Source organism: Eucyclogobius newberryi, unplaced genomic scaffold (genome assembly GCF_026437365.1).
Source record: "Eucyclogobius newberryi isolate DKJ021-1_F unplaced genomic scaffold, fEucNew1.0.hap1 SCAF_19, whole genome shotgun sequence".
Classification (NCBI taxonomy): Eukaryota; Metazoa; Chordata; class Actinopteri; order Gobiiformes; family Gobiidae; genus Eucyclogobius; species Eucyclogobius newberryi.
Genome location: NW_027315823.1, coordinates 856970 through 881969, shown reverse-complemented (window position 1 = coordinate 881969; position 25000 = coordinate 856970). Strand labels below are relative to the sequence as shown.

The window sequence follows — 25000 nt, the reverse complement described above, 5'->3', positions numbered from 1 at the left end:
TCGCTTAGGGTGCGAGAGGTCCCGGGTTCAAATCCCGGACGAGCCCCTTCTATAAAGCTGGTATTCACTGACCCATTGTTTGTGGGTTTTCAGTCAGAATTTTCTACTTTCCAATGCAACCAAACTGACTTGCACTTTCCAACTATGAATAATCTCACCAAACATGATTGAGACAGTTCTTTCTATATTTACTGTTATACAAATGAAACTAGCAACGGTTTGTGAAGACTGCTACCGACATTTTTCCAGGTGTTACATGCAGTTTTTTTGTAAAAGAAGCTCCCTTCTTGGCCAAAGTTTTGCTCTGCCCTCAATGACCTACCATGACCAGGAAGTGGCAAGAACCAAGCCCTGGCCATTCTTTCTCAAAGTACGTGTTAGCTTTGCGCAGTGGCAGTATTGTAGCCTATGAGGTCAATCCGAGGCGCGATTATTGCTAGTTGAAAACTTTACCCAATACCCCGCCTTGGCGACTTGAAATATAGTCGACTGTGGCAATTTTTGACAGTCTCTGAGGAGGCTTATTTTCATGTATAAGGTAAGCTCGTCAAAACACGTGACATTCCACCAGAAATCGAGCTACATACTTTGTACACAACTAGTTCAGATCAAAGTCATTGGTATGCACGTGCTAGAAGAAGTACACCAGAAGTAACTGATGACGACTTGCTCAAATGTTAATCCTTTTTTCAGTTATGAGACAAAAAATTGGATGAGTTCTCTAGCTTATCATTCCAGGGGTGTGACTGTCACTATGGGAACAACAGGTCCTGTGTTCAAATCTCGGTAAGTCGGAGGAGCCGTAGACCGACCAGTGAGTGTTGGCTAGTTTGTAAAATTGATTTCAATGGGCTGTTTTCGACTCGACTATGCAAACTGGCAAAAGTGGCTCGTTGGTCTAGGGGTATGATTCTCGCTATAAGGTGCGAGAGGTCCCGGGTTAAAATCCCGGACGAGCCCAAGAACAAACAAGATGGTGCAGATTAGATCGAACACCTTTTAATGATACTTAATTGCTTTTGTAGGTCAGTTGAGGCCTTGAAATGTACGTAAATGTGGCTCGTTGGTCTAGGGGTATGATTCTCGCTTAGGGTGCGAGAGGTCCCGGGTTCAAATCCCGGACGAGCCCCTTCTATAAGGCTGGTATTCACTGACCCATTGTTTTTGGGTTTTCAGTCAGAATTTTCTACTTTCCAATGCAACCAAACTGACTTGCACTTTCCAACTATGAATAATCTCACCAAACATGATTGAGACAGTTCTTTCTATATTTACTGTTATACAAATGAAACTAGCAACGGTTTGTGAAGACTGCTACCGACATTTTTCCAGGTGTTACATGCAGTTTTTTTGTAAAAGAAGCTCCCTTCTTGGCCAAAGTTTTGCTCTGCCCTCAATGACCTACCATGACCAGGAAGTGGCAAGAACCAAGCCCTGGCCATTCTTTCTCAAAGTACGTGTTAGCTTTGCGCAGTGGCAGTATTGTAGCCTATGAGGTCAATCCGAGGCGCGATTATTGCTAGTTGAAAACTTTACCCAATACCCCGCCTTGGCGACTTGAAATATAGTCGACTGTGGCAATTTTTGACAGTCTCTGAGGAGGCTTATTTTCATGTATAAGGTAAGCTCGTCAAAACACGTGACATTCCACCAGAAATCGAGCTACATACTTTGTACACAACTAGTTCAGATCAAAGTCATTGGTATGCACGTGCTAGAAGAAGTACACCAGAAGTAACTGATGACGACTTGCTCAAATGTTAATCCTTTTTTCAGTTATGAGACAAAAAATTGGATGAGTTCTCTAGCTTATCATTCCAGGGGTGTGACTGTCACTATGGGAACAACAGGTCCTGTGTTCAAATCTCGGTAAGTCGGAGGAGCCGTAGACCGACCAGTGAGTGTTGGCTAGTTTGTAAAATTGATTTCAATGGGCTGTTTTCGACTCGACTATGCAAACTGGCAAAAGTGGCTCGTTGGTCTAGGGGTATGATTCTCGCTATAAGGTGCGAGAGGTCCCGGGTTAAAATCCCGGACGAGCCCAAGAACAAACAAGATGGTGCAGATTAGATCGAACACCTTTTAATGATACTTAATTGCTTTTGTAGGTCAGTTGAGGCCTTGAAATGTACGTAAATGTGGCTCGTTGGTCTAGGGGTATGATTCTCGCTTAGGGTGCGAGAGGTCCCGGGTTCAAATCCCGGACGAGCCCCTTCTATAAGGCTGGTATTCACTGACCCATTGTTTTTGGGTTTTCAGTCAGAATTTTCTACTTTCCAATGCAACCAAACTGACTTGCACTTTCCAACTATGAATAATCTCACCAAACATGATTGAGACAGTTCTTTCTATATTTACTGTTATACAAATGAAACTAGCAACGGTTTGTGAAGTCTGCTACCGACATTTTTCCAGGTGTTACATGCAGTTTTTTTGTAAAAGAAGCTCCCTTCTTGGCCAAAGTTTTGCTCTGCCCTCAATGACCTACCATGATCAGGAAGTGGCAAGAACCAAGCCCTTCCCATTCTTTCTCAAAGTACGTGTTAGCTTTGCGCAGTGGCAGTATTGTAGCCTATGAGGTCAATCCGAGGCGCGATTATTGCTAGTTGAAAACTTTACCCAATACCCCGCCTTGGCAACTTGAAATATAGTCGACTGTGGCAATTTTTGACAGTCTCTGAGGAGGCGTATTTTCATGTATAAGGTAAGCTTGTCAAAACACGAGACATTCCACCAGAAATAGAGCTACATACTCTGTACACAACTAGTTCAGATCAAAGTCATTGGTATGCACGTGCTAGAAGAAGTACACCAGAAGTAACTGATGACGACTTGCTCAAATGTTAATCCTTTTTTCAGTTATGAGACAAAAAATTGGATGAGTTCTCTAGCTTATCATTCCAGGGGTGTGACTGTCACTATGGGAACAAGAGGTCCTGTGTTCAAATCTCGGTAAGTCGGAGGAGCCGTAGACCGACCAGTGAGTGTTGGCTAGTTTGTAAAATTGATTTTAATGGGCTGTTTTCGACTCGACCATGCAAACTGGCAAAAGTGGCTCGTTGGTCTAGGGGTATGATTCTCGCTTTGGGTGCGAGAGGTCCCGGGTTCAAATCCCGGACGAGCCCAAGAACAAACAAGATGGTGCAGTTTAGATCGAACACCTTTTAATGATACTTTATTGCTTTTGTAGGTCAGTTGAGGCCTTGAAATGTACGAATGTGGCTCGTTGGTCTAGGGGTATGATTCTCGCTTAGGGTGCGAGAGGTCCCGGGTTCAAATCCCGGACGAGCCCCTTCTATAAAGCTGGTATTCACTGACCCATTGTTTGTGGGTTTTCAGTCAGAATTTTCTACTTTCCAATGCAACCAAACTGACTTGCACTTTCCAACTATGAATAATCTCACCAAACATGATTGAGACAGTTCTTTCTATATTTACTGTTATACAAATGAAACTAGCAACGGTTTGTGAAGACTGCTACCGACATTTTTCCAGGTGTTACATGCAGTTTTTTTGTAAAAGAAGCTCCCTTCTTGGCCAAAGTTTTGCTCTGCCCTCAATGACCTACCATGACCAGGAAGTGGCAAGAACCAAGCCCTGGCCATTCTTTCTCAAAGTACGTGTTAGCTTTGCGCAGTGGCAGTATTGTAGCCTATGAGGTCAATCCGAGGCGCGATTATTGCTAGTTGAAAACTTTACCCAATACCCCGCCTTGGCGACTTGAAATATAGTCGACTGTGGCAATTTTTGACAGTCTCTGAGGAGGCTTATTTTCATGTATAAGGTAAGCTCGTCAAAACACGTGACATTCCACCAGAAATCGAGCTACATACTTTGTACACAACTAGTTCAGATCAAAGTCATTGGTATGCACGTGCTAGAAGAAGTACACCAGAAGTAACTGATGACGACTTGCTCAAATGTTAATCCTTTTTTCAGTTATGAGACAAAAAATTGGATGAGTTCTCTAGCTTATCATTCCAGGGGTGTGACTGTCACTATGGGAACAACAGGTCCTGTGTTCAAATCTCGGTAAGTCGGAGGAGCCGTAGACCGACCAGTGAGTGTTGGCTAGTTTGTAAAATTGATTTCAATGGGCTGTTTTCGACTCGACTATGCAAACTGGCAAAAGTGGCTCGTTGGTCTAGGGGTATGATTCTCGCTATAAGGTGCGAGAGGTCCCGGGTTAAAATCCCGGACGAGCCCAAGAACAAACAAGATGGTGCAGATTAGATCGAACACCTTTTAATGATACTTAATTGCTTTTGTAGGTCAGTTGAGGCCTTGAAATGTACGTAAATGTGGCTCGTTGGTCTAGGGGTATGATTCTCGCTTAGGGTGCGAGAGGTCCCGGGTTCAAATCCCGGACGAGCCCCTTCTATAAGGCTGGTATTCACTGACCCATTGTTTTTGGGTTTTCAGTCAGAATTTTCTACTTTCCAATGCAACCAAACTGACTTGCACTTTCCAACTATGAATAATCTCACCAAACATGATTGAGACAGTTCTTTCTATATTTACTGTTATACAAATGAAACTAGCAACGGTTTGTGAAGACTGCTACCGACATTTTTCCAGGTGTTACATGCAGTTTTTTTGTAAAAGAAGCTCCCTTCTTGGCCAAAGTTTTGCTCTGCCCTCAATGACCTACCATGACCAGGAAGTGGCAAGAACCAAGCCCTGGCCATTCTTTCTCAAAGTACGTGTTAGCTTTGCGCAGTGGCAGTATTGTAGCCTATGAGGTCAATCCGAGGCGCGATTATTGCTAGTTGAAAACTTTACCCAATACCCCGCCTTGGCAACTTGAAATATAGTCGACTGTGGCAATTTTTGACAGTCTCTGAGGAGGCGTATTTTCATGTATAAGGTAAGCTTGTCAAAACACGTGACATTCCACCAGAAATAGAGCTACATACTCTGTACACAACTAGTTCAGATCAAAGTCATTGGTATGCACGTGCTAGAAGAAGTACACCAGAAGTAACTGATGACGACTTGCTCAAATGTTAATCCTTTTTTCAGTTATGAGACAAAAAATTGGATGAGTTCTCTAGCTTATCATTCCAGGGGTGTGACTGTCACTATGGGAACAACAGGTCCTGTGTTCAAATCTCGGTAAGTCGGAGGAGCCGTAGACCGACCAGTGAGTGTTGGCTAGTTTGTAAAATTGATTTCAATGGGCTGTTTTCGACTCGACTATGCAAACTGGCAAAAGTGGCTCGTTGGTCTAGGGGTATGATTCTCGCTATAAGGTGCGAGAGGTCCCGGGTTAAAATCCCGGACGAGCCCAAGAACAAACAAGATGGTGCAGATTAGATCGAACACCTTTTAATGATACTTAATTGCTTTTGTAGGTCAGTTGAGGCCTTGAAATGTACGTAAATGTGGCTCGTTGGTCTAGGGGTATGATTCTCGCTTAGGGTGCGAGAGGTCCCGGGTTCAAATCCCGGACGAGCCCCTTCTATAAGGCTGGTATTCACTGACCCATTGTTTGTGGGTTTTCAGTCAGAATTTTCTACTTTCCAATGCAACCAAACTGACTTGCACTTTCCAACTATGAATAATCTCACCAAACATGATTGAGACAGTTCTTTCTATATTTACTGTTATACAAATGAAACTAGCAACGGTTTGTGAAGTCTGCTACCGACATTTTTCCAGGTGTTACATGCAGTTTTTTTGTAAAAGAAGCTCCCTTCTTGGCCAAAGTTTTGCTCTGCCCTCAATGACCTACCATGACCAGGAAGTGGCAAGAACCAAGCCCTTCCCATTCTTTCTCAAAGTACGTGTTAGCTTTGCGCAGTGGCAGTATTGTAGCCTATGAGGTCAATCCGAGGCGCGATTATTGCTAGTTGAAAACTTTACCCAATACCCTGCCTTGGCAACTTGAAATATGGTCGACTGTGGCAATTTTTGACAGTCTCTGAGGAGGCGTATTTTCATGTATAAGGTAAGCTCGTCAAAACACGTGACATTCCACCAGAAATCGAGCTACATACTTTGTACACAACTAGTTCAGATCAAATTCATTGGTATGCACGTGCTAGAAGAAGTACACCAGAAGTAACTGATGACGACTTGCTCAAATGTTAATCCTTTTTTCAGTTATGAGACAAAAAATTGGATGAGTTCTCTAGCTTATCATTCCAGGGGTGTGACTGTCACTATGGGAACAACAGGTCCTGTGTTCAAATCTCGGTAAGTCGGAGGAGCCGTAGACCGACCAGTGAGTGTTGGCTAGTTTGTAAAATTGATTTCAATGGGCTGTTTTCGACTCGACTATGCAAACTGGCAAAAGTGGCTCGTTGGTCTAGGGGTATGATTCTCGCTATAAGGTGCGAGAGGTCCCGGGTTAAAATCCCGGACGAGCCCAAGAACAAACAAGATGGTGCAGATTAGATCGAACACCTTTTAATGATACTTAATTGCTTTTGTAGGTCAGTTGAGGCCTTGAAATGTACGTAAATGTGGCTCGTTGGTCTAGGGGTATGATTCTCGCTTAGGGTGCGAGAGGTCCCGGGTTCAAATCCCGGACGAGCCCCTTCTATAAGGCTGGTATTCACTGACCCATTGTTTGTGGGTTTTCAGTCAGAATTTTCTACTTTCCAATGCAACCAAACTGACTTGCACTTTCCAACTATGAATAATCTCACCAAACATGATTGAGACAGTTCTTTCTATATTTACTGTTATACAAATGAAACTAGCAACGGTTTGTGAAGTCTGCTACCGACATTTTTCCAGGTGTTACATGCAGTTTTTTTGTAAAAGAAGCTCCCTTCTTGGCCAAAGTTTTGCTCTGCCCTCAATGACCTACCATGACCAGGAAGTGGCAAGAACCAAGCCCTTCCCATTCTTTCTCAAAGTACGTGTTAGCTTTGCGCAGTGGCAGTATTGTAGCCTATGAGGTCAATCCGAGGCGCGATTATTGCTAGTTGAAAACTTTACCCAATACCCCGCCTTGGCAACTTGAAATATAGTCGACTGTGGCAATTTTTGACAGTCTCTGAGGAGGCGTATTTTCATGTATAAGGTAAGCTTGTCAAAACACGTGACATTCCACCAGAAATAGAGCTACATACTCTGTACACAACTAGTTCAGATCAAAGTCATTGGTATGCACGTGCTAGAAGAAGTACACCAGAAGTAACTGATGACGACTTGCTCAAATGTTAATCCTTTTTTCAGTTATGAGACAAAAAATTGGATGAGTTCTCTAGCTTATCATTCCAGGGGTGTGACTGTCACTATGGGAACAAGAGGTCCTGTGTTCAAATCTCGGTAAGTCGGAGGAGACGTAGACCGACCAGTGAGTGTTGGCTAGTTTGTAAAATTGATTTCAATGGGCTGTTTTCGACTCGACTATGCAAACTGGCAAAAGTGGCTCGTTGGTCTAGGGGTATGATTCTCGCTTTGGGTGCGAGAGGTCCCGGGTTCAAATCCCGGACGAGCCCAAGAACAAACAAGATGGTGCAGATTAGATCGAACACCTTTTAATGATACTTAATTGCTTTTGTAGGTCAGTTGAGGCCTTGAAATGTACGTAAATGTGGCTCGTTGGTCTAGGGGTATGATTCTCGCTTAGGGTGCGAGAGGTCCCGGGTTCAAATCCCGGACGAGCCCAAGAACAAACAAGATGGTGCAGTTTAGATCGAACACCTTTTAATGATACTTAATTGCTTTTGTAGGTCAGTTGAGGCCTTGAAATGTACGAATGTGGCTCTTTGGTCTAGGGGTATGATTCTCGCTTAGGGTGCGAGAGGTCCCGGGTTCAAATCCCGGACGAGCCCCTTCTATAAGGCTGGTATTCACTGACCCATTGTTTGTGGGTTTTCAGTCAGAATTTTCTACTTTCCAATGCAACCAAACTGACTTGCACTTTCCAACTATGAATAATCTCACCAAACATGATTGAGACAGTTCTTTCTATATTTACTGTTATACAAATGAAACTAGCAACGGTTTGTGAAGTCTGCTACCGACATTTTTCCAGGTGTTACATGCAGTTTTTTTGTAAAAGAAGCTCCCTTCTTGGCCAAAGTTTTGCTCTGCCCTCAATGACCTACCATGACCAGGAAGTGGCAAGAACCAAGCCCTTCCCATTCTTTCTCAAAGTACGTGTTAGCTTTGCGCAGTGGCAGTATTGTATCCTATGAGGTCAATCCGAGGCGCGATTATTGCTAGTTGAAAACTTTACCCAATACCCCGCCTTGGCAACTTGAAATATAGTCGACTGTGGCAATTTTTGACAGTCTCTGAGGAGGCGTATTTTCATGTATAAGGTAAGCTTGTCAAAACACGTGACATTCCACCAGAAATAGAGCTACATACTCTGTACACAACTAGTTCAGATCAAAGTCATTGGTATGCACGTGCTAGAAGAAGTACACCAGAAGTAACTGATGACGACTTGCTCAAATGTTAATCCTTTTTTCAGTTATGAGACAAAAAATTGGATGAGTTCTCTAGCTTATCATTCCAGGGGTGTGACTGTCACTATGGGAACAAGAGGTCCTGTGTTCAAATCTCGGTAAGTCGGAGGAGCCGTAGACCGACCAGTGAGTGTTGGCTAGTTTGTAAAATTGATTTCAATGGGCTGTTTTCGACTCGACTATGCAAACTGGCAAAAGTGGCTCGTTGGTCTAGGGGTATGATTCTCGCTTTGGGTGCGAGAGGTCCCGGGTTCAAATCCCGGACGAGCCCAAGAACAAACAAGATGGTGCAGTTTAGATCGACCACCTTTTAATGATACTTAATTGCTTTTGTAGGTCAGTTGAGGCCTTGAAATGTACGAATGTGGCTCGTTGGTCTAGGGGTACGATTCTCGCTTAGGGTGCGAGACGTGCCGGGTTCAAATCCCGGACGAGCCCCTTCTATAAAGCTGGTATTCACTGACCTATTGTTTGTGGGTTTTCAGTCAGAATTTTCTACTTTCCAATGCAACCAAACTGACTTGCACTTTCCAACTATGAATAATCTCACCAAACATGATTGAGACAGTTCTTTCTATATTTACTGTTATACAAATGAAACTAGCAACGGTTTGTGAAGACTGCTACCGACATTTTTCCAGGTGTTACATGCAGTTTTTTTGTAAAAGAAGCTCCCTTCTTGGCCAAAGTTTTGCTCTGCCCTCAATGACCTACCATGACCAGGAAGTGGCAAGAACCAAGCCCTGGCCATTCTTTCTCAAAGTACGTGTTAGCTTTGCGCAGTGGCAGTATTGTAGCCTATGAGGTCAATCCGAGGCGCGATTATTGCTAGTTGAAAACTTTACCCAATACCCCGCCTTGGCGACTTGAAATATAGTCGACTGTGGCAATTTTTGACAGTCTCTGAGGAGGCTTATTTTCATGTATAAGGTAAGCTCGTCAAAACACGTGACATTCCACCAGAAATCGAGCTACATACTTTGTACACAACTAGTTCAGATCAAATTCATTGGTATGCACGTGCTAGAAGAAGTACACCAGAAGTAACTGATGACGACTTGCTCAAATGTTAATCCTTTTTTCAGTTATGAGACAAAAAATTGGATGAGTTCTCTAGCTTATCATTCCAGGGGTGTGACTGTCACTATGGGAACAACAGGTCCTGTGTTCAAATCTCGGTAAGTCGGAGGAGCCGTAGACCGACCAGTGAGTGTTGGCTAGTTTGTAAAATTGATTTCAATGGGCTGTTTTCGACTCGACTATGCAAACTGGCAAAAGTGGCTCGTTGGTCTAGGGGTATGATTCTCGCTATAAGGTGCGAGAGGTCCCGGGTTAAAATCCCGGACGAGCCCAAGAACAAACAAGATGGTGCAGATTAGATCGAACACCTTTTAATGATACTTAATTGCTTTTGTAGGTCAGTTGAGGCCTTGAAATGTACGAATGTGGCTCGTTGGTCAAGGGGTATGATTCTCGCTTAGGGTGCGAGAGGTCCCGGGTTTAAATCCCAGACGAGCCCCTTCTATAAAGCTGGTTTTCACTGACCTATTGTTTGTGGGTTTTCAGTCAGAATTTTCTACTTTCCAATGCAACCAAACTGACTTGCACTTTCCAACTATGAATAATCTCACCAAACATGATTGAGACAGTTCTTTCTATATTTACTGTTATACAAATGAAACTAGCAACGGTTTGTGAAGACTGCTACCGACATTTTTCCAGGTGTTACATGCAGTTTTTTTGTAAAAGAAGCTCCCTTCTTGGCCAAAGTTTTGCTCTGCCCTCAATGACCTACCATGACCAGGAAGTGGCAAGAACCAAGCCCTGGCCATTCTTTCTCAAAGTACGTGTTAGCTTTGCGCAGTGGCAGTATTGTAGCCTATGAGGTCAATCCGAGGCGCGATTATTGCTAGTTGAAAACTTTACCCAATACCCCGCCTTGGCGACTTGAAATATAGTCGACTGTGGCAATTTTTGACAGTCTCTGAGGAGGCTTATTTTCATGTATAAGGTAAGCTCGTCAAAACACGTGACATTCCACCAGAAATCGAGCTACATACTTTGTACACAACTAGTTCAGATCAAAGTCATTGGTATGCACGTGCTAGAAGAAGTACACCAGAAGTAACTGATGACGACTTGCTCAAATGTTAATCCTTTTTTCAGTTATGAGACAAAAAAATGGATGAGTTCTCTAGCTTATCATTTCAGGGGTGTGACTGTCACTATGGGAACAACAGGTCCTGTGTTCAAATCTCGGTAAGTCGGAGGAGCCGTAGACCGACCAGTGAGTGTTGGCTAGTTTGTAAAATTGATTTCAATGGGCTGTTTTCGACTCGACTATGCAAACTGGCAAAAGTGGCTCGTTGGTCTAGGGGTATGATTCTCGCTATAAGGTGCGAGAGGTCCCGGGTTAAAATCCCGGACGAGCCCAAGAACAAACAAGATGGTGCAGATTAGATCGAACACCTTTTAATGATACTTAATTGCTTTTGTAGGTCAGTTGAGGCCTTGAAATGTACGAATGTGGCTCGTTGGTCAAGGGGTATGATTCTCGCTTAGGGTGCGAGAGGTCCCGGGTTTAAATCCCGGACGAGCCCCTTCTATAAAGCTGGTATTCACTGACCTATTGTTTGTGGGTTTTCAGTCAGAATTTTCTACTTTCCAATGCAACCAAACTGACTTGCACTTTCCAACTATGAATAATCTCACCAAACATGATTGAGACAGTTCTTTCTATATTTACTGTTATACAAATGAAACTAGCAACGGTTTGTGAAGACTGCTACCGACATTTTTCCAGGTGTTACATGCAGTTTTTTTGTAAAAGAAGCTCCCTTCTTGGCCAAAGTTTTGCTCTGCCCTCAATGACCTACCATGACCAGGAAGTGGCAAGAACCAAGCCCTGGCCATTCTTTCTCAAAGTACGTGTTAGCTTTGCGCAGTGGCAGTATTGTAGCCTATGAGGTCAATCCGAGGCGCGATTATTGCTAGTTGAAAACTTTACCCAATACCCCGCCTTGGCGACTTGAAATATAGTCGACTGTGGCAATTTTTGACAGTCTCTGAGGAGGCTTATTTTCATGTATAAGGTAAGCTCGTCAAAACACGTGACATTCCACCAGAAATCGAGCTACATACTTTGTACACAACTAGTTCAGATCAAAGTCATTGGTATGCACGTGCTAGAAGAAGTACACCAGAAGTAACTGATGACGACTTGCTCAAATGTTAATCCTTTTTTCAGTTATGAGACAAAAAAATGGATGAGTTCTCTAGCTTATCATTTCAGGGGTGTGACTGTCACTATGGGAACAACAGGTCCTGTGTTCAAATCTCGGTAAGTCGGAGGAGCCGTAGACCGACCAGTGAGTGTTGGCTAGTTTGTAAAATTGATTTCAATGGGCTGTTTTCGACTCGACTATGCAAACTGGCAAAAGTGGCTCGTTGGTCTAGGGGTATGATTCTCGCTATAAGGTGCGAGAGGTCCCGGGTTAAAATCCCGGACGAGCCCAAGAACAAACAAGATGGTGCAGATTAGATCGAACACCTTTTAATGATACTTAATTGCTTTTGTAGGTCAGTTGAGGCCTTGAAATGTACGTAAATGTGGCTCGTTGGTCTAGGGGTATGATTCTCGCTTAGGGTGCGAGAGGTCCCGGGTTCAAATCCCGGACGAGCCCCTTCTATAAGGCTGGTATTCACTGACCCATTGTTTGTGGGTTTTCAGTCAGAATTTTCTACTTTCCAATGCAACCAAACTGACTTGCACTTTCCAACTATGAATAATCTCACCAAACATGATTGAGACAGTTCTTTCTATATTTACTGTTATACAAATGAAACTAGCAACGGTTTGTGAAGTCTGCTACCGACATTTTTCCAGGTGTTACATGCAGTTTTTTTGTAAAAGAAGCTCCCTTCTTGGCCAAAGTTTTGCTCTGCCCTCAATGACCTACCATGACCAGGAAGTGGCAAGAACCAAGCCCTTCCCATTCTTTCTCAAAGTACGTGTTAGCTTTGCGCAGTGGCAGTATTGTATCCTATGAGGTCAATCCGAGGCGCGATTATTGCTAGTTGAAAACTTTACCCAATACCCCGCCTTGGCAACTTGAAATATAGTCGACTGTGGCAATTTTTGACAGTCTCTGAGGAGGCGTATTTTCATGTATAAGGTAAGCTTGTCAAAACACGTGACATTCCACCAGAAATAGAGCTACATACTCTGTACACAACTAGTTCAGATCAAAGTCATTGGTATGCACGTGCTAGAAGAAGTACACCAGAAGTAACTGATGACGACTTGCTCAAATGTTAATCCTTTTTTCAGTTATGAGACAAAAAATTGGATGAGTTCTCTAGCTTATCATTCCAGGGGTGTGACTGTCACTATGGGAACAAGAGGTCCTGTGTTCAAATCTCGGTAAGTCGGAGGAGCCGTAGACCGACCAGTGAGTGTTGGCTAGTTTGTAAAATTGATTTCAATGGGCTGTTTTCGACTCGACTATGCAAACTGGCAAAAGTGGCTCGTTGGTCTAGGGGTATGATTCTCGCTTTGGGTGCGAGAGGTCCCGGGTTCAAATCCCGGACGAGCCCAAGAACAAACAAGATGGTGCAGTTTAGATCGACCACCTTTTAATGATACTTAATTGCTTTTGTAGGTCAGTTGAGGCCTTGAAATGTACGAATGTGGCTCGTTGGTCTAGGGGTACGATTCTCGCTTAGGGTGCGAGAGGTGCCGGGTTCAAATCCCGGACGAGCCCCTTCTATAAAGCTGGTATTCACTGACCTATTGTTTGTGGGTTTTCAGTCAGAATTTTCTACTTTCCAATGCAACCAAACTGACTTGCACTTTCCAACTATGAATAATCTCACCAAACATGATTGAGACAGTTCTTTCTATATTTACTGTTATACAAATGAAACTAGCAACGGTTTGTGAAGACTGCTACCGACATTTTTCCAGGTGTTACATGCAGTTTTTTTTGTAAAAGAAGCTCCCTTCTTGGCCAAAGTTTTGCTCTGCCCTCAATGACCTACCATGACCAGGAAGTGGCAAGAACCAAGCCCTGGCCATTCTTTCTCAAAGTACGTGTTAGCTTTGCGCAGTGGCAGTATTGTAGCCTATGAGGTCAATCCGAGGCGCGATTATTGCTAGTTGAAAACTTTACCCAATACCCCGCCTTGGCGACTTGAAATATAGTCGACTGTGGCAATTTTTGACAGTCTCTGAGGAGGCTTATTTTCATGTATAAGGTAAGCTCGTCAAAACACGTGACATTCCACCAGAAATCGAGCTACATACTTTGTACACAACTAGTTCAGATCAAATTCATTGGTATGCACGTGCTAGAAGAAGTACACCAGAAGTAACTGATGACGACTTGCTCAAATGTTAATCCTTTTTTCAGTTATGAGACAAAAAATTGGATGAGTTCTCTAGCTTATCATTCCAGGGGTGTGACTGTCACTATGGGAACAACAGGTCCTGTGTTCAAATCTCGGTAAGTCGGAGGAGCCGTAGACCGACCAGTGAGTGTTGGCTAGTTTGTAAAATTGATTTCAATGGGCTGTTTTCGACTCGACTATGCAAACTGGCAAAAGTGGCTCGTTGGTCTAGGGGTATGATTCTCGCTATAAGGTGCGAGAGGTCCCGGGTTAAAATCCCGGACGAGCCCAAGAACAAACAAGATGGTGCACATTAGATCGAACACCTTTTAATGATACTTAATTGCTTTTGTAGGTCAGTTGAGGCCTTGAAATGTACGTAAATGTGGCTCGTTGGTCTAGGGGTATGATTCTCGCTTAGGGTGCGAGAAGTCCCGGGTTCAAATCCCGGACGAGCCCCTTCTACAAAGCTGGTATTCACTGACCTATTGTTTGTGGGTTTTCAGTCAGAATTTTCTACTTTCCAATGCAACCAAACTGACTTGCACTTTCCAACTATGAATAATCTCACCAAACATGATTGAGACAGTTCTTTCTATATTTACTGTTATACAAATGAAACTAGCAACGGTTTGTGAAGACTGCTACCGACATTTTTCCAGGTGTTACATGCAGTTTTTTTGTAAAAGAAGCTCCCTTCTTGGCCAAAGTTTTGCTCTGCCCTCAATGACCTACCATGACCAGGAAGTGGCAAGAACCAAGCCCTGGCCATTCTTTCTCAAAGTACGTGTTAGCTTTGCGCAGTGGCAGTATTGTAGCCTATGAGGTCAATCCGAGGCGCGATTATTGCTAGTTGAAAACTTTACCCAATACCCCGCCTTGGCGACTTGAAATATAGTCGACTGTGGCAATTTTTGACAGTCTCTGAGGAGGCTTATTTTCATGTATAAGGTAAGCTCGTCAAAACACGTGACATTCCACCAGAAATCGAGCTACATACTTTGTACACAACTAGTTCAGATCAAAGTCATTGGTATGCACGTGCTAGAAGAAGTACACCAGAAGTAACTGATGACGACTTGCTCAAATGTTAATCCTTTTTTCAGTTATGAGACAAAAAAATGGATGAGTTCTCTAGCTTATCATTTCAGGGGTGTGACTGTCACTATGGGAACAACAGGTCCTGTGTTCAAATCTCGGTAAGTCGGAGGAGCCGTAGACCGACCAGTGAGTGTTGGCTAGTTTGTAAAATTGATTTCAATGGGCTGTTTTCGACTCGACTATGCAAACTGGCAAAAGTGGCTCGTTGGTCTAGGGGTATGATTCTCGCTATAAGGTGCGAGAGGTCCCGGGTTAAAATCCCGGACGAGCCCAAGAACAAACAAGATGGTGCAGATTAGATCGAACACCTTTTAATGATACTTAATTGCTTTTGTAGGTCAGTTGAGGCCTTGAAATGTATGTAAATGTGGCTCGTTGGTCTAGGGGTATGATTCTCGCTTAGGGTGCGAGAGGTCCCGGGTTCAAATCCCGGACGAGCCCCTTCTATAAGGCTGGTATTCACTGACCCATTGTTTGTGGGTTTTCAGTCAGAATTTTCTACTTTCCAATGCAACCAAACTGACTTGCACTTTCCAACTATGAATAATCTCACCAAACATGATTGAGACAGTTCTTTCTATATTTACTGTTATACAAATGAAACTAGCAACGGTTTGTGAAGTCTGCTACCGACATTTTTCCAGGTGTTACATGCAGTTTTTTTGTAAAAGAAGCTCCCTTCTTGGCCAAAGTTTTGCTCTGCCCTCAATGACCTACCATGACCAGGAAGTGGCAAGAACCAAGCCCTGGCCATTCTTTCTCAAAGTACGTGTTAGCTTTGCGCAGTGGCAGTATTGTAGCCTATGAGGTCAATCCGAGGCGCGATTATTGCTAGTTGAAAACTTTACCCAATACCCCGCCTTGGCAACTTGAAATATAGTCGACTGTGGCAATTTTTGACAGTCTCTGAGGAGGCGTATTTTCATGTATAAGGTAAGCTTGTCAAAACACGTGACATTCCACCAGAAATAGAGCTACATACTCTGTACACAACTAGTTCAGATCAAAGTCATTGGTATGCACGTGCTAGAAGAAGTACACCAGAAGTAACTGATGACGACTTGCTCAAATGTTAATCCTTTTTTCAGTTATGAGACAAAAAATTGGATGAGTTCTCTAGCTTATCATTCCAGGGGTGTGACTGTCACTATGGGAACAAGAGGTCCTGTGTTCAAATCTCGGTAAGTCGGAGGAGCCGTAGACCGACCAGTGAGTGTTGGCTAGTTTGTAAAATTGATTTCAATGGGCTGTTTTCGACTCGACTATGCAAACTGGCAAAAGTGGCTCGTTGGTCTAGGGGTATGATTCTCGCTTTGGTTGCGAGAGGTCCCGGGTTCAAATCCCGGACGAGCCCAAGAACAAACAAGATGGTGCAGTTTAGATCGAACATCTTTTAATGATACTTAATTGCTTTTGTAGGTCAGTTGAGGCCTTGAAATGTACGAATGTGGCTCGTTGGTCAAGGGGTTTGATTCTCGCTTAGGGTGCGAGAGGTCCCGGGTTTAAATCCTGGACGAGCCCCTTCTATAAAGCTGGTATTCACTGACCTATTGTTTGTGGGTTTTCAGTCAGAATTTTCTACTTTCCAATGCAACCAAACTGACTTGCACTTTCCAACTATGAATAATCTCACCAAACATGATTGAGACAGTTCTTTCTATATTTACTGTTATACAAATGAAACTAGCAACGGTTTGTGAAGTCTGCTACCGACATTTTTCCAGGTGTTACATGCAGTTTTTTTGTAAAAGAAGCTCCCTTCTTGGCCAAAGTTTTGCTCTGCCCTCAATGACCTACCATGACCAGGAAGTGGCAAGAACCAAGCCCTGGCCATTCTTTCTCAAAGTACGTGTTAGCTTTGCGCAGTGGCAGTATTGTAGCCTATGAGGTCAATCCGAGGCGCGATTATTGCTAGTTGAAAACTTTACCCAATACCCCGCCTTGGCAACTTGAAATATAGTCGACTGTGGCAATTTTTGACAGTCTCTGAGGAGGCGTATTTTCATGTATAAGGTAAGCTTGTCAAAACACGTGACATTCCACCAGAAATAGAGCTACATACTTTGTACACAACTAGTTCAGATCAAAGTCATTGGTATGCACGTGCTAGAAGAAGTACACCAGAAGTAACTGATGACGACTTGTTCAAATGTTAATCCTTTTTTCAGTTATGAGACAAAAAATTGGATGAGTTCTCTAGCTTATCATTCCAGGGGTGTGACTGTCACTATGGGAACAAGAGGTCCTGTGTTCAAATCTCGGTAAGTCGGAGGAGCCGTAGACCGACCAGTGAGTGTTGGCTAGTTTGTAAAATTGATTTCAATGGGCTGTTTTCGACTCGACTATGCAAACTGGCAAAAGTGGCTCGTTGGTCTAGGGGTATGATTCTCGCTATAAGGTGCGAGAGGTCCCGGGTTAAAATCCCGGACGAGCCCAAGAACAAACAAGATGGTGCAGATTAGATCGAACACCTTTTAATGATACTTAATTGCTTTTGTAGGTCAGTTGAGGCCTTGAAATGTACGTAAATGTGGCTCGTTGGTCTAGGGGTATGATTCTCGCTTAGGGTGCGAGAGGTCCCGGGTTCAAATCCCGGACGAGCCCCTTCTATAAGGCTGGTATTCACTGACCCATTGTTTGTGGGTTTTCAGTCAGAATTTTCTACTTTCCAATGCAACCAAACTGACTTGCACTTTCCAACTATGAATAATCTCACCAAACATGATTGAGACAGTTCTTTCTATATTTACTGTTATACAAATGAAACTAGCAACGGTTTGTGAAGTCTGCTACCGACATTTTTCCAGGTGTTACATGCAGTTTTTTTGTAAAAGAAGCTCCCTTCTTGGCCAAAGTTTTGCTCTGCCCTCAATGACCTACCATGATCAGGAAGTGGCAAGAACCAAGCCCTTCCCATTCTTTCTCAAAGTACGTGTTAGCTTTGAGCAGTGGCAGTATTGTAGCCTATGAGGTCAATCCGAGGCGCGATTATTGCTAGTTGAAAACTTTACCCAATACCCCGCCTTGGCGACTTGAAATATAGTCGACTGTGGCAATTTTTGACAGTCTCTGAGGAGGCTTATTTTCATGTATAAGGTAAGCTCGTCAAAACACGTGACATTCCACCAGAAATCGAGCTACATACTTTGTACACAACTAGTTCAGATCAAAGTCATTGGTATGCACGTGCTAGAAGAAGTACACCAGAAGTAACTGATGACGACTTGCTCAAATGTTAATCCTTTTTTCAGTTATGAGACAAAAAATTGGATGAGTTCTCTAGCTTATCATTCCAGGGGTGTGACTGTCACTATGGGAACAACAGGTCCTGTGTTCAAATCTCGGTAAGTCTGAGGAGCCGTAGACCGACCAGTGAGTGTTGGCTAGTTTGTAAAATTGATTTCAATGGGCTGTTTTCGACTCGACTATGCAAACTGGCAAAAGTGGCTCGTTGGTCTAGGGGTATGATTCTCGCTATAAGGTGCGAGAGGTCCCGGGTTAAAATCCCGGACGAGCCCAAGAACAAACAAGATGGTGCAGATTAGATCGAACACCTTTTAATGATACTTAATTGCTTTTGTAGGTCAGTTGAGGCCTTGAAATGTACGTAAATGTGGCTCGTTGGTCTAGGGGTATGATTCTCGCTTAGGGTGCGAGAGGTCCCGGGTTCAAATCCCGGACGAGCCCCTTCTATAAAGCTGGTATCCACTGACCTATTGTTTGTGGGTTTTCAGTCAGAATTTTCTACTTTCCAATGCAACCAAACTGACTTGCACTTTCCAACTATGAATAATCTCACCAAACATGATTGAGACAGTTCTTTCTATATTTACTGTTATACAAATGAAACTAGCAACGGTTTGTGAAGACTGCTACCGACATTTTTCCAGGTGTTACATGCAGTTTTTTTGTAAAAGAAGCTCCCTTCTTGGCCAAAGTTTTGCTCTGCCCTCAATGACCTACCATGACCAGGAAGTGGCAAGAACCAAGCCCTGGCCATTCTTTCTCAAAGTACGTGTTGGCTTTGCGCAGTGGCAGTATTGTAGTCTATGAGGTCAATCCGAGGCGCGATTATTGCTAGTTGAAAACTTTACCCAATACCCCGCCTTGGCGACTTGAAATATAGTCGACTGTGGCAATTTTTGACAGTCTCTGAGGAGGCGTATTTTCATGTATAAGGTAAGCTCGTCAAAACACGTGACATTCCACCAGAAATAGAGCTACATACTTTGTACACAACTAGTTCAGATCAAAGTCATTGGTATGCACGTGCTAGAAGAAGTACACCAGAAGTAACTGATGACGACTTGCTCAAATGTTAATCCTTTTTTCAGTTATGAGACAAAAAATTGGATGAGTTCTCTAGCTTATCATTCCAGGGGTGTGACTGTCACTATGGGAACAAGAGGTCCTGTGTTCAAATCTCGGTAAGTCGGAGGAGCCGTAGACCGACCAGTGAGTGTTGGCTAGTTTGTAAAATTGATTTCAATGGGCTGTTTTCGACTCGACTATGCAAACTGGCAAAAGTGGCTCGTTGGTCTAGGGGTATGATTCTCGCTATAAGGTGCGAGAGGTCCCGGGTTAAAATCCCGGACGAGCCCAAGAACAAACAAGATGGTGCAGTTTAGATCGAACACCTTTTAATGATACTTAATTGCTTTTGTAGGTCAGTTGAGGCCTTGAAATGTACGGAAATGTACGTAAATGTGGCTCGTTGGTCTAGGGGTATGATTCTCGCTTAGGGTGCGAGAGGTCCCGGGTTCAAATCCCGGACGAGCCCCTTCTATAAGGCTGGTATTCACTGACCCATTGTTTGTGGGTTTTCAGTTAGAATTTTCTACTTTCCAATGCAACCAAACTGACTTGCACTTTCCAACTATGAATAATCTCACCAAACATGATTGAGACAGTTCTTTCTATATTTACTGTTATACAAATGAAACTAGCAACAGTTTGTCTCTCTTTACTGCAAGAAGATCAAATCTGCTGGGAACTATTGTTTTATTTTGTGGCGGCAAGGTTACGGGTTGAAAATTGATTATTCATCCCGCCTGGTGAAGGCGTACTAAAAAGCAAAGATTTAAGTTGTACCCATGCATTTTGTTACTCTTTCAGTCAACAGGCTTTGAAGTCTGCTACCGACATTTTTCCAGGTGTTACATGCAGTTTTTTTGTAAAAGAAGCTCCCTTCTTGGCCAAAGTTTTGCTCTGCCCTCAATGACCTACCATGACCAGGAAGTGGCAAGAACCAAGCCCTGGCCATTCTTTCTCAAAGTACATGTTAGCTTTGAGCAGTGGCAGTATTGTAGCCTATGAGGTCAATCCGAGGCGCGATTATTGCTAGTTGAAAACTTTACCCAATACCCCGCCTTGGCAACTTGAAATATAGTCGACTGTGGCAATTTTTGACAGTCTCTGAGGAGGCGTATTTTCATGTATAAGGTAAGCTTGTCAAAACACGTGACATTCCACCAGAAATAGAGCTACATACTTTGTACACAACTAGTTCAGATCAAAGTCATTGGTATGCACGTGCTAGAAGAAGTACACCAGAAGTAACTGATGACGACTTGCTCAAATGTTAATCCTTTTTTCAGTTATGAGACAAAAAATTGGATGAGTTCTCTAGCTTATCATTCCAGGGGTGTGACTGTCACTATGGGAACAAGAGGTCCTGTGTTCAAATCTCGGTAAGTCAGAGGAGCCGTAGACCGACCAGTGAGTGTTGGCTAGTTTGTAAAATTGATTTCAATGGGCTGTTTTCGACTCGACCATGCAAACTGGCAAAAGTGGCTCGTTGGTCTAGGGGTATGATTCTCGCTTTGGGTGCGAGAGGTCCCGGGTTCAAATCCCGGACGAGCCCAAGAACAAACAAGATGGTGCAGTTTAGATCGAACACCTTTTAATGATACTTTATTGCTTTTGTAGGTCAGTTGAGGCCTTGAAATGTACGAATGTGGCTCGTTGGTCTAGGGGTATGATTCTCGCTTAGGGTGCGAGAGGTCCCGGGTTCAAATCCCGGACGAGCCCCTTCTATAAAGCTGGTATTCACTGACCCATTGTTTGTGGGTTTTCAGTCAGAATTTTCTACTTTCCAATGCAACCAAACTGACTTGCACTTTCCAACTATGAATAATCTCACCAAACATGATTGAGACAGTTCTTTCTATATTTACTGTTATACAAATGAAACTAGCAACGGTTTGTGAAGACTGCTACCGACATTTTTCCAGGTGTTACATGCAGTTTTTTTGTAAAAGAAGCTCCCTTCTTGGCCAAAGTTTTGCTCTGCCCTCAATGACCTACCATGACCAGGAAGTGGCAAGAACCAAGCCCTGGCCATTCTTTCTCAAAGTACGTGTTAGCTTTGCGCAGTGGCAGTATTGTAGCCTATGAGGTCAATCCGAGGCGCGATTATTGCTAGTTGAAAACTTTACCCAATACCCCGCCTTGGCGACTTGAAATATAGTCGACTGTGGCAATTTTTGACAGTCTCTGAGGAGGCTTATTTTCATGTATAAGGTAAGCTCGTCAAAACACGTGACATTCCACCAGAAATCGAGCTACATACTTTGTACACAACTAGTTCAGATCAAAGTCATTGGTATGCACGTGCTAGAAGAAGTACACCAGAAGTAACTGATGACGACTTGCTCAAATGTTAATCCTTTTTTCAGTTATGAGACAAAAAATTGGATGAGTTCTCTAGCTTATCATTCCAGGGGTGTGACTGTCACTATGGGAACAACAGGTCCTGTGTTCAAATCTCGGTAAGTCGGAGGAGCCGTAGACCGACCAGTGAGTGTTGGCTAGTTTGTAAAATTGATTTCAATGGGCTGTTTTCGACTCGACTATGCACACTGGCAAAAGTGGCTCGTTGGTCTAGGGGTATGATTCTCGCTTTGGGTGCGAGAAGTCCCGGGTTCAAATACCGGACGAGCCCCTTCTATAAGGCTGGTATTCACTGACCCATTGTTTGTGGGTTTTCAGTCAGAATTTTCTACTTTCCAATGCAACCAAACTGACTTGCACTTTCCAACTATGAATAATCTCACCAAACATGATTGAGACAGTTCTTTCTATATTTACTGTTATACAAATGAAACTAGCAACGGTTTGTGAAGACTGCTACCGACATTTTTCCAGGTGTTACATGCAGTTTTTTTGTAAAAGAAGCTCCCTTCTTGGCCAAAGTTTTGCTCTGCCCTCAATGACCTACCATGACCAGGAAGTGGCAAGAACCAAGCCCTGGCCATTCTTTCTCAAAGTACGTGTTAGCTTTGAGCAGTGGCAGTATTGTAGCCTATGAGGTCAATCCGAGGCGCGATTATTGCTAGTTGAAAACTTTACCCAATACCCCGCCTTGGCAACTTGAAATATAGTCGACTGTGGCAATTTTTGACAGTCTCTGAGGAGGCGTATTTTCATGTATAAGGTAAGCTTGTCAAAACACGTGACATTCCACCAGAAATAGAGCTACATACTTTGTACACAACTAGTTCAGATCAAAGTCATTGGTATGCACGTGCTAGAAGAAGTACACCAGAAGTAACTGATGACGACTTGCTCAAATGTTAATCCTTTTTTCAGTTATGAGACAAAAAATTGGATGAGTTCTCTAGCTTATCATTCCAGGGGTGTGACTGTCACTATGGGAACAAGAGGTCCTGTGTTCAAATCTCGGTAAGTCGGAGGAGCCGTAGACCGACCAGTGAGTGTTGGCTAGTTTGTAAAATTGATTTCAATGGGCTGTTTTCGACTCGACCATGCAAACTGGCAAAAGTGGCTCGTTGGTCTAGGGGTATGATTCTCGCTTTGGGTGCGAGAGGTCCCGGGTTCAAATCCCGGACGAGCCCAAGAACAAACAAGATGGTGCAGTTTAGATCGAACACCTTTTAATGATACTTTCTTGCTTTTGTAGGTCAGTTGAGGCCTTGAAATGTACGAATGTGGCTCGTTGGTCTAGGGGTATGATTCTCGCTTAGGGTGCGAGAGGTCCCGGGTTCAAATCCCGGACGAGCCCCTTCTATAAAGCTGGTATTCACTGACCCATTGTTTGTGGGTTTTCAGTCAGAATTTTCTACTTTCCAATGCAACCAAACTGACTTGCACTTTCCAACTATGAATAATCTCACCAAACATGATTGAGACAGTTCTTTCTATATTTACTGTTATACAAATGAAACTAGCAACGGTTTGTGAAGACTGCTACCGACATTTTTCCAGGTGTTACATGCAGTTTTTTTGTAAAAGAAGCTCCCTTCTTGGCCAAAGTTTTGCTCTGCCCTCAATGACCTACCATGACCAGGAAGTGGCAAGAACCAAGCCCTGGCCATTCTTTCTCAAAGTACGTGTTGGCTTTGCGCAGTGGCAGTATTGTAGTCTATGAGGTCAATCCGAGGCGCGATCATTGCTAGTTGAAAACTTTACCCAATACCCCGCCTTGGCGACTTGAAATATAGTCGACTGTGGCAATTTTTGACAGTCTCTGAGGAGGCGTATTTTCATGTATAAGGTAAGCTCGTCAAAACACGTGACATTCCACCAGAAATAGAGCTACATACTTTGTACACAACTAGTTCAGATCAAAGTCATTGGTATGCACGTGCTAGAAGAAGTACACCAGAAGTAACTGATGACGACTTGCTCAAATGTTAATCCTTTTTTCAGTTATGAGACAAAAAATTGGATGAGTTCTCTAGCTTATCATTCCAGGGGTGTGACTGTCACTATGGGAACAACAGGTCCTGTGTTCAAATCTCGGTAAGTCGGAGGAGCCGTAGACCGACCAGTGAGTGTTGGCTAGTTTGTAAAATTGATTTCAATGGGCTGTTTTCGACTCGACTATGCAAACTGGCAAAAGTGGCTCGTTGGTCTAGGGGTATGATTCTCGCTATAAGGTGCGAGAGGTCCCGGGTTAAAATCCCGGACGAGCCCAAGAACAAACAAGATGGTGCAGTTTAGATCGAACACCTTTTAATGATACTTAATTGCTTTTGTAGGTCAGTTGAGGCCTTGAAATGTACGGAGATGTACGTAAATGTGGCTCGTTGGTCTAGGGGTATGATTCTCGCTTAGGGTGCGAGAGGTCCCGGGTTCAAATCCCGGACGAGCCCCTTCTATAAGGCTGGTATTCACTGACCCATTGTTTGTGGGTTTTCAGTTAGAATTTTCTACTTTCCAATGCAACCAAACTGACTTGCACTTTCCAACTATGAATAATCTCACCAAACATGATTGAGACAGTTCTTTCTATATTTACTGTTATACAAATGAAACTAGCAACAGTTTGTCTCTCTTTACTGCAAGAAGATCAAATCTGCTGGGAACTATTGTTTTATTTTGTGGCGGCAAGGTTACGGGTTGAAAATTGATTATTCATCCCGCCTGGTGAAGGCGTACTAAAAAGCAAAGATTTAAGTTGTACCCATGCATTTTGTTACTCTTTCAGTCAACAGGCTTTGAAGTCTGCTACCGACATTTTTCCAGGTGTTACATGCAGTTTTTTTGTAAAAGAAGCTCCCTTCTTGGCCAAAGTTTTGCTCTGCCCTCAATGACCTACCATGACCAGGAAGTGGCAAGAACCAAGCCCTGGCCATTCTTTCTCAAAGTACGTGTTAGCTTTGCGCAGTGGCAGTATTGTAGCCTATGAGGTCAATCCGAGGCGCGATTATTGCTAGTTGAAAACTTTACCCAATACCCCGCCTTGGCGACTTGAAATATAGTCGACTGTGGCAATTTTTGACAGTCTCTGAGGAGGCGTATTTTCATGTATAAGGTAAGCTTGTCAAAACACGTGACATTCCACCAGAAATAGAGCTACATACTTTGTACACAACTAGTTCAGATCAAAGTCATTGGTATGCACGTGCTAGAAGAAGTACACCAGAAGTAACTGATGACAACTTGCTCAAATGTTAATCCTTTTTTCAGTTATGAGACAAAAAATTGGATGAGTTCTCTAGCTTATCATTCCAGGGGTGTGACTGTCACTATGGGAACAAGAGGTCCTGTGTTCAAATCTCGGTAAGTCAGAGGAGCCGTAGACCGACCAGTGAGTGTTGGCTAGTTTGTAAAAT

The 25000-nt window shown here is 43.4% G+C and overlaps 50 non-coding genes across 50 annotated transcripts in view; all 50 read left to right on the top strand.

Moving 5' to 3' along the window:
• trnap-agg (transfer RNA proline (anticodon AGG)) overlaps window positions 1-46 on the top strand; it is a 72-nt gene extending 26 nt beyond the window's left edge. Inside the window, exon 1 of the tRNA in view lies at window positions 1-46. This exon is cut by the window's left edge and continues 26 nt beyond it. This is a non-coding gene — a tRNA (tRNA-Pro).
• A 333-nt stretch (window positions 47-379) lies between these two features.
• Window positions 380-520, top strand: LOC140366328 (U4 spliceosomal RNA). The gene has a single exon (XR_011927882.1). It is a non-coding gene; the product is annotated as a U4 spliceosomal RNA (small nuclear RNA).
• A 537-nt stretch (window positions 521-1057) lies between these two features.
• On the top strand, window positions 1058-1129 carry trnap-agg (transfer RNA proline (anticodon AGG)). The gene has a single exon. It is a non-coding gene; the product is annotated as a tRNA-Pro (tRNA).
• A 333-nt stretch (window positions 1130-1462) lies between these two features.
• Window positions 1463-1603, top strand: LOC140366327 (U4 spliceosomal RNA). The gene has a single exon (XR_011927881.1). It is a non-coding gene; the product is annotated as a U4 spliceosomal RNA (small nuclear RNA).
• Window positions 1604-2140: 537 nt separating this feature from the next.
• On the top strand, window positions 2141-2212 carry trnap-agg (transfer RNA proline (anticodon AGG)). The gene has a single exon. It is a non-coding gene; the product is annotated as a tRNA-Pro (tRNA).
• A 333-nt stretch (window positions 2213-2545) lies between these two features.
• On the top strand, window positions 2546-2686 carry LOC140366423 (U4 spliceosomal RNA). The gene has a single exon (XR_011927973.1). It is a non-coding gene; the product is annotated as a U4 spliceosomal RNA (small nuclear RNA).
• A 367-nt stretch (window positions 2687-3053) lies between these two features.
• On the top strand, window positions 3054-3125 carry trnap-ugg (transfer RNA proline (anticodon UGG)). The gene has a single exon. It is a non-coding gene; the product is annotated as a tRNA-Pro (tRNA).
• A 95-nt stretch (window positions 3126-3220) lies between these two features.
• On the top strand, window positions 3221-3292 carry trnap-agg (transfer RNA proline (anticodon AGG)). The gene has a single exon. It is a non-coding gene; the product is annotated as a tRNA-Pro (tRNA).
• Window positions 3293-3625: 333 nt separating this feature from the next.
• Window positions 3626-3766, top strand: LOC140366326 (U4 spliceosomal RNA). Its single transcript, XR_011927880.1, has one exon. It is a non-coding gene; the product is annotated as a U4 spliceosomal RNA (small nuclear RNA).
• A 537-nt stretch (window positions 3767-4303) lies between these two features.
• On the top strand, window positions 4304-4375 carry trnap-agg (transfer RNA proline (anticodon AGG)). Its single transcript has one exon. It is a non-coding gene; the product is annotated as a tRNA-Pro (tRNA).
• Window positions 4376-4708: 333 nt separating this feature from the next.
• On the top strand, window positions 4709-4849 carry LOC140366422 (U4 spliceosomal RNA). The gene has a single exon (XR_011927972.1). It is a non-coding gene; the product is annotated as a U4 spliceosomal RNA (small nuclear RNA).
• Window positions 4850-5386: 537 nt separating this feature from the next.
• trnap-agg (transfer RNA proline (anticodon AGG)) lies at window positions 5387-5458 on the top strand. Its single transcript has one exon. It is a non-coding gene; the product is annotated as a tRNA-Pro (tRNA).
• Window positions 5459-5791: 333 nt separating this feature from the next.
• LOC140366469 (U4 spliceosomal RNA) lies at window positions 5792-5932 on the top strand. The gene has a single exon (XR_011928018.1). It is a non-coding gene; the product is annotated as a U4 spliceosomal RNA (small nuclear RNA).
• Window positions 5933-6469: 537 nt separating this feature from the next.
• On the top strand, window positions 6470-6541 carry trnap-agg (transfer RNA proline (anticodon AGG)). Its single transcript has one exon. It is a non-coding gene; the product is annotated as a tRNA-Pro (tRNA).
• A 333-nt stretch (window positions 6542-6874) lies between these two features.
• On the top strand, window positions 6875-7015 carry LOC140366421 (U4 spliceosomal RNA). Its single transcript, XR_011927971.1, has one exon. It is a non-coding gene; the product is annotated as a U4 spliceosomal RNA (small nuclear RNA).
• Window positions 7016-7382: 367 nt separating this feature from the next.
• On the top strand, window positions 7383-7454 carry trnap-ugg (transfer RNA proline (anticodon UGG)). The gene has a single exon. It is a non-coding gene; the product is annotated as a tRNA-Pro (tRNA).
• A 97-nt stretch (window positions 7455-7551) lies between these two features.
• On the top strand, window positions 7552-7623 carry trnap-agg (transfer RNA proline (anticodon AGG)). The gene has a single exon. It is a non-coding gene; the product is annotated as a tRNA-Pro (tRNA).
• Window positions 7624-7718: 95 nt separating this feature from the next.
• trnap-agg (transfer RNA proline (anticodon AGG)) lies at window positions 7719-7790 on the top strand. The gene has a single exon. It is a non-coding gene; the product is annotated as a tRNA-Pro (tRNA).
• A 333-nt stretch (window positions 7791-8123) lies between these two features.
• On the top strand, window positions 8124-8264 carry LOC140366479 (U4 spliceosomal RNA). The gene has a single exon (XR_011928028.1). It is a non-coding gene; the product is annotated as a U4 spliceosomal RNA (small nuclear RNA).
• A 367-nt stretch (window positions 8265-8631) lies between these two features.
• trnap-ugg (transfer RNA proline (anticodon UGG)) lies at window positions 8632-8703 on the top strand. Its single transcript has one exon. It is a non-coding gene; the product is annotated as a tRNA-Pro (tRNA).
• A 500-nt stretch (window positions 8704-9203) lies between these two features.
• On the top strand, window positions 9204-9344 carry LOC140366323 (U4 spliceosomal RNA). The gene has a single exon (XR_011927879.1). It is a non-coding gene; the product is annotated as a U4 spliceosomal RNA (small nuclear RNA).
• A 940-nt stretch (window positions 9345-10284) lies between these two features.
• Window positions 10285-10425, top strand: LOC140366322 (U4 spliceosomal RNA). Its single transcript, XR_011927878.1, has one exon. It is a non-coding gene; the product is annotated as a U4 spliceosomal RNA (small nuclear RNA).
• Window positions 10426-10960: 535 nt separating this feature from the next.
• Window positions 10961-11032, top strand: trnap-agg (transfer RNA proline (anticodon AGG)). Its single transcript has one exon. It is a non-coding gene; the product is annotated as a tRNA-Pro (tRNA).
• Window positions 11033-11365: 333 nt separating this feature from the next.
• LOC140366321 (U4 spliceosomal RNA) lies at window positions 11366-11506 on the top strand. The gene has a single exon (XR_011927877.1). It is a non-coding gene; the product is annotated as a U4 spliceosomal RNA (small nuclear RNA).
• A 537-nt stretch (window positions 11507-12043) lies between these two features.
• On the top strand, window positions 12044-12115 carry trnap-agg (transfer RNA proline (anticodon AGG)). The gene has a single exon. It is a non-coding gene; the product is annotated as a tRNA-Pro (tRNA).
• Window positions 12116-12448: 333 nt separating this feature from the next.
• LOC140366478 (U4 spliceosomal RNA) lies at window positions 12449-12589 on the top strand. The gene has a single exon (XR_011928027.1). It is a non-coding gene; the product is annotated as a U4 spliceosomal RNA (small nuclear RNA).
• A 367-nt stretch (window positions 12590-12956) lies between these two features.
• On the top strand, window positions 12957-13028 carry trnap-ugg (transfer RNA proline (anticodon UGG)). Its single transcript has one exon. It is a non-coding gene; the product is annotated as a tRNA-Pro (tRNA).
• Window positions 13029-13123: 95 nt separating this feature from the next.
• On the top strand, window positions 13124-13195 carry trnap-agg (transfer RNA proline (anticodon AGG)). The gene has a single exon. It is a non-coding gene; the product is annotated as a tRNA-Pro (tRNA).
• Window positions 13196-13529: 334 nt separating this feature from the next.
• LOC140366320 (U4 spliceosomal RNA) lies at window positions 13530-13670 on the top strand. The gene has a single exon (XR_011927876.1). It is a non-coding gene; the product is annotated as a U4 spliceosomal RNA (small nuclear RNA).
• A 537-nt stretch (window positions 13671-14207) lies between these two features.
• On the top strand, window positions 14208-14279 carry trnap-agg (transfer RNA proline (anticodon AGG)). Its single transcript has one exon. It is a non-coding gene; the product is annotated as a tRNA-Pro (tRNA).
• Window positions 14280-14612: 333 nt separating this feature from the next.
• LOC140366319 (U4 spliceosomal RNA) lies at window positions 14613-14753 on the top strand. The gene has a single exon (XR_011927875.1). It is a non-coding gene; the product is annotated as a U4 spliceosomal RNA (small nuclear RNA).
• Window positions 14754-15290: 537 nt separating this feature from the next.
• Window positions 15291-15362, top strand: trnap-agg (transfer RNA proline (anticodon AGG)). Its single transcript has one exon. It is a non-coding gene; the product is annotated as a tRNA-Pro (tRNA).
• A 333-nt stretch (window positions 15363-15695) lies between these two features.
• Window positions 15696-15836, top strand: LOC140366420 (U4 spliceosomal RNA). Its single transcript, XR_011927970.1, has one exon. It is a non-coding gene; the product is annotated as a U4 spliceosomal RNA (small nuclear RNA).
• Window positions 15837-16203: 367 nt separating this feature from the next.
• On the top strand, window positions 16204-16275 carry trnap-ugg (transfer RNA proline (anticodon UGG)). The gene has a single exon. It is a non-coding gene; the product is annotated as a tRNA-Pro (tRNA).
• A 500-nt stretch (window positions 16276-16775) lies between these two features.
• On the top strand, window positions 16776-16916 carry LOC140366419 (U4 spliceosomal RNA). Its single transcript, XR_011927969.1, has one exon. It is a non-coding gene; the product is annotated as a U4 spliceosomal RNA (small nuclear RNA).
• A 537-nt stretch (window positions 16917-17453) lies between these two features.
• trnap-agg (transfer RNA proline (anticodon AGG)) lies at window positions 17454-17525 on the top strand. Its single transcript has one exon. It is a non-coding gene; the product is annotated as a tRNA-Pro (tRNA).
• Window positions 17526-17858: 333 nt separating this feature from the next.
• On the top strand, window positions 17859-17999 carry LOC140366380 (U4 spliceosomal RNA). Its single transcript, XR_011927931.1, has one exon. It is a non-coding gene; the product is annotated as a U4 spliceosomal RNA (small nuclear RNA).
• Window positions 18000-18536: 537 nt separating this feature from the next.
• On the top strand, window positions 18537-18608 carry trnap-agg (transfer RNA proline (anticodon AGG)). The gene has a single exon. It is a non-coding gene; the product is annotated as a tRNA-Pro (tRNA).
• Window positions 18609-18941: 333 nt separating this feature from the next.
• On the top strand, window positions 18942-19082 carry LOC140366442 (U4 spliceosomal RNA). Its single transcript, XR_011927992.1, has one exon. It is a non-coding gene; the product is annotated as a U4 spliceosomal RNA (small nuclear RNA).
• A 547-nt stretch (window positions 19083-19629) lies between these two features.
• trnap-agg (transfer RNA proline (anticodon AGG)) lies at window positions 19630-19701 on the top strand. The gene has a single exon. It is a non-coding gene; the product is annotated as a tRNA-Pro (tRNA).
• Window positions 19702-20204: 503 nt separating this feature from the next.
• LOC140366453 (U4 spliceosomal RNA) lies at window positions 20205-20345 on the top strand. Its single transcript, XR_011928003.1, has one exon. It is a non-coding gene; the product is annotated as a U4 spliceosomal RNA (small nuclear RNA).
• Window positions 20346-20712: 367 nt separating this feature from the next.
• On the top strand, window positions 20713-20784 carry trnap-ugg (transfer RNA proline (anticodon UGG)). Its single transcript has one exon. It is a non-coding gene; the product is annotated as a tRNA-Pro (tRNA).
• A 95-nt stretch (window positions 20785-20879) lies between these two features.
• On the top strand, window positions 20880-20951 carry trnap-agg (transfer RNA proline (anticodon AGG)). Its single transcript has one exon. It is a non-coding gene; the product is annotated as a tRNA-Pro (tRNA).
• A 333-nt stretch (window positions 20952-21284) lies between these two features.
• Window positions 21285-21425, top strand: LOC140366538 (U4 spliceosomal RNA). Its single transcript, XR_011928084.1, has one exon. It is a non-coding gene; the product is annotated as a U4 spliceosomal RNA (small nuclear RNA).
• Window positions 21426-22197: 772 nt separating this feature from the next.
• On the top strand, window positions 22198-22338 carry LOC140366452 (U4 spliceosomal RNA). The gene has a single exon (XR_011928002.1). It is a non-coding gene; the product is annotated as a U4 spliceosomal RNA (small nuclear RNA).
• A 367-nt stretch (window positions 22339-22705) lies between these two features.
• trnap-ugg (transfer RNA proline (anticodon UGG)) lies at window positions 22706-22777 on the top strand. The gene has a single exon. It is a non-coding gene; the product is annotated as a tRNA-Pro (tRNA).
• Window positions 22778-22872: 95 nt separating this feature from the next.
• Window positions 22873-22944, top strand: trnap-agg (transfer RNA proline (anticodon AGG)). Its single transcript has one exon. It is a non-coding gene; the product is annotated as a tRNA-Pro (tRNA).
• Window positions 22945-23277: 333 nt separating this feature from the next.
• Window positions 23278-23418, top strand: LOC140366474 (U4 spliceosomal RNA). The gene has a single exon (XR_011928023.1). It is a non-coding gene; the product is annotated as a U4 spliceosomal RNA (small nuclear RNA).
• Window positions 23419-23965: 547 nt separating this feature from the next.
• trnap-agg (transfer RNA proline (anticodon AGG)) lies at window positions 23966-24037 on the top strand. The gene has a single exon. It is a non-coding gene; the product is annotated as a tRNA-Pro (tRNA).
• Window positions 24038-24540: 503 nt separating this feature from the next.
• LOC140366537 (U4 spliceosomal RNA) lies at window positions 24541-24681 on the top strand. The gene has a single exon (XR_011928083.1). It is a non-coding gene; the product is annotated as a U4 spliceosomal RNA (small nuclear RNA).
• The last annotated feature ends 319 nt before the right edge of the window (window positions 24682-25000 follow it).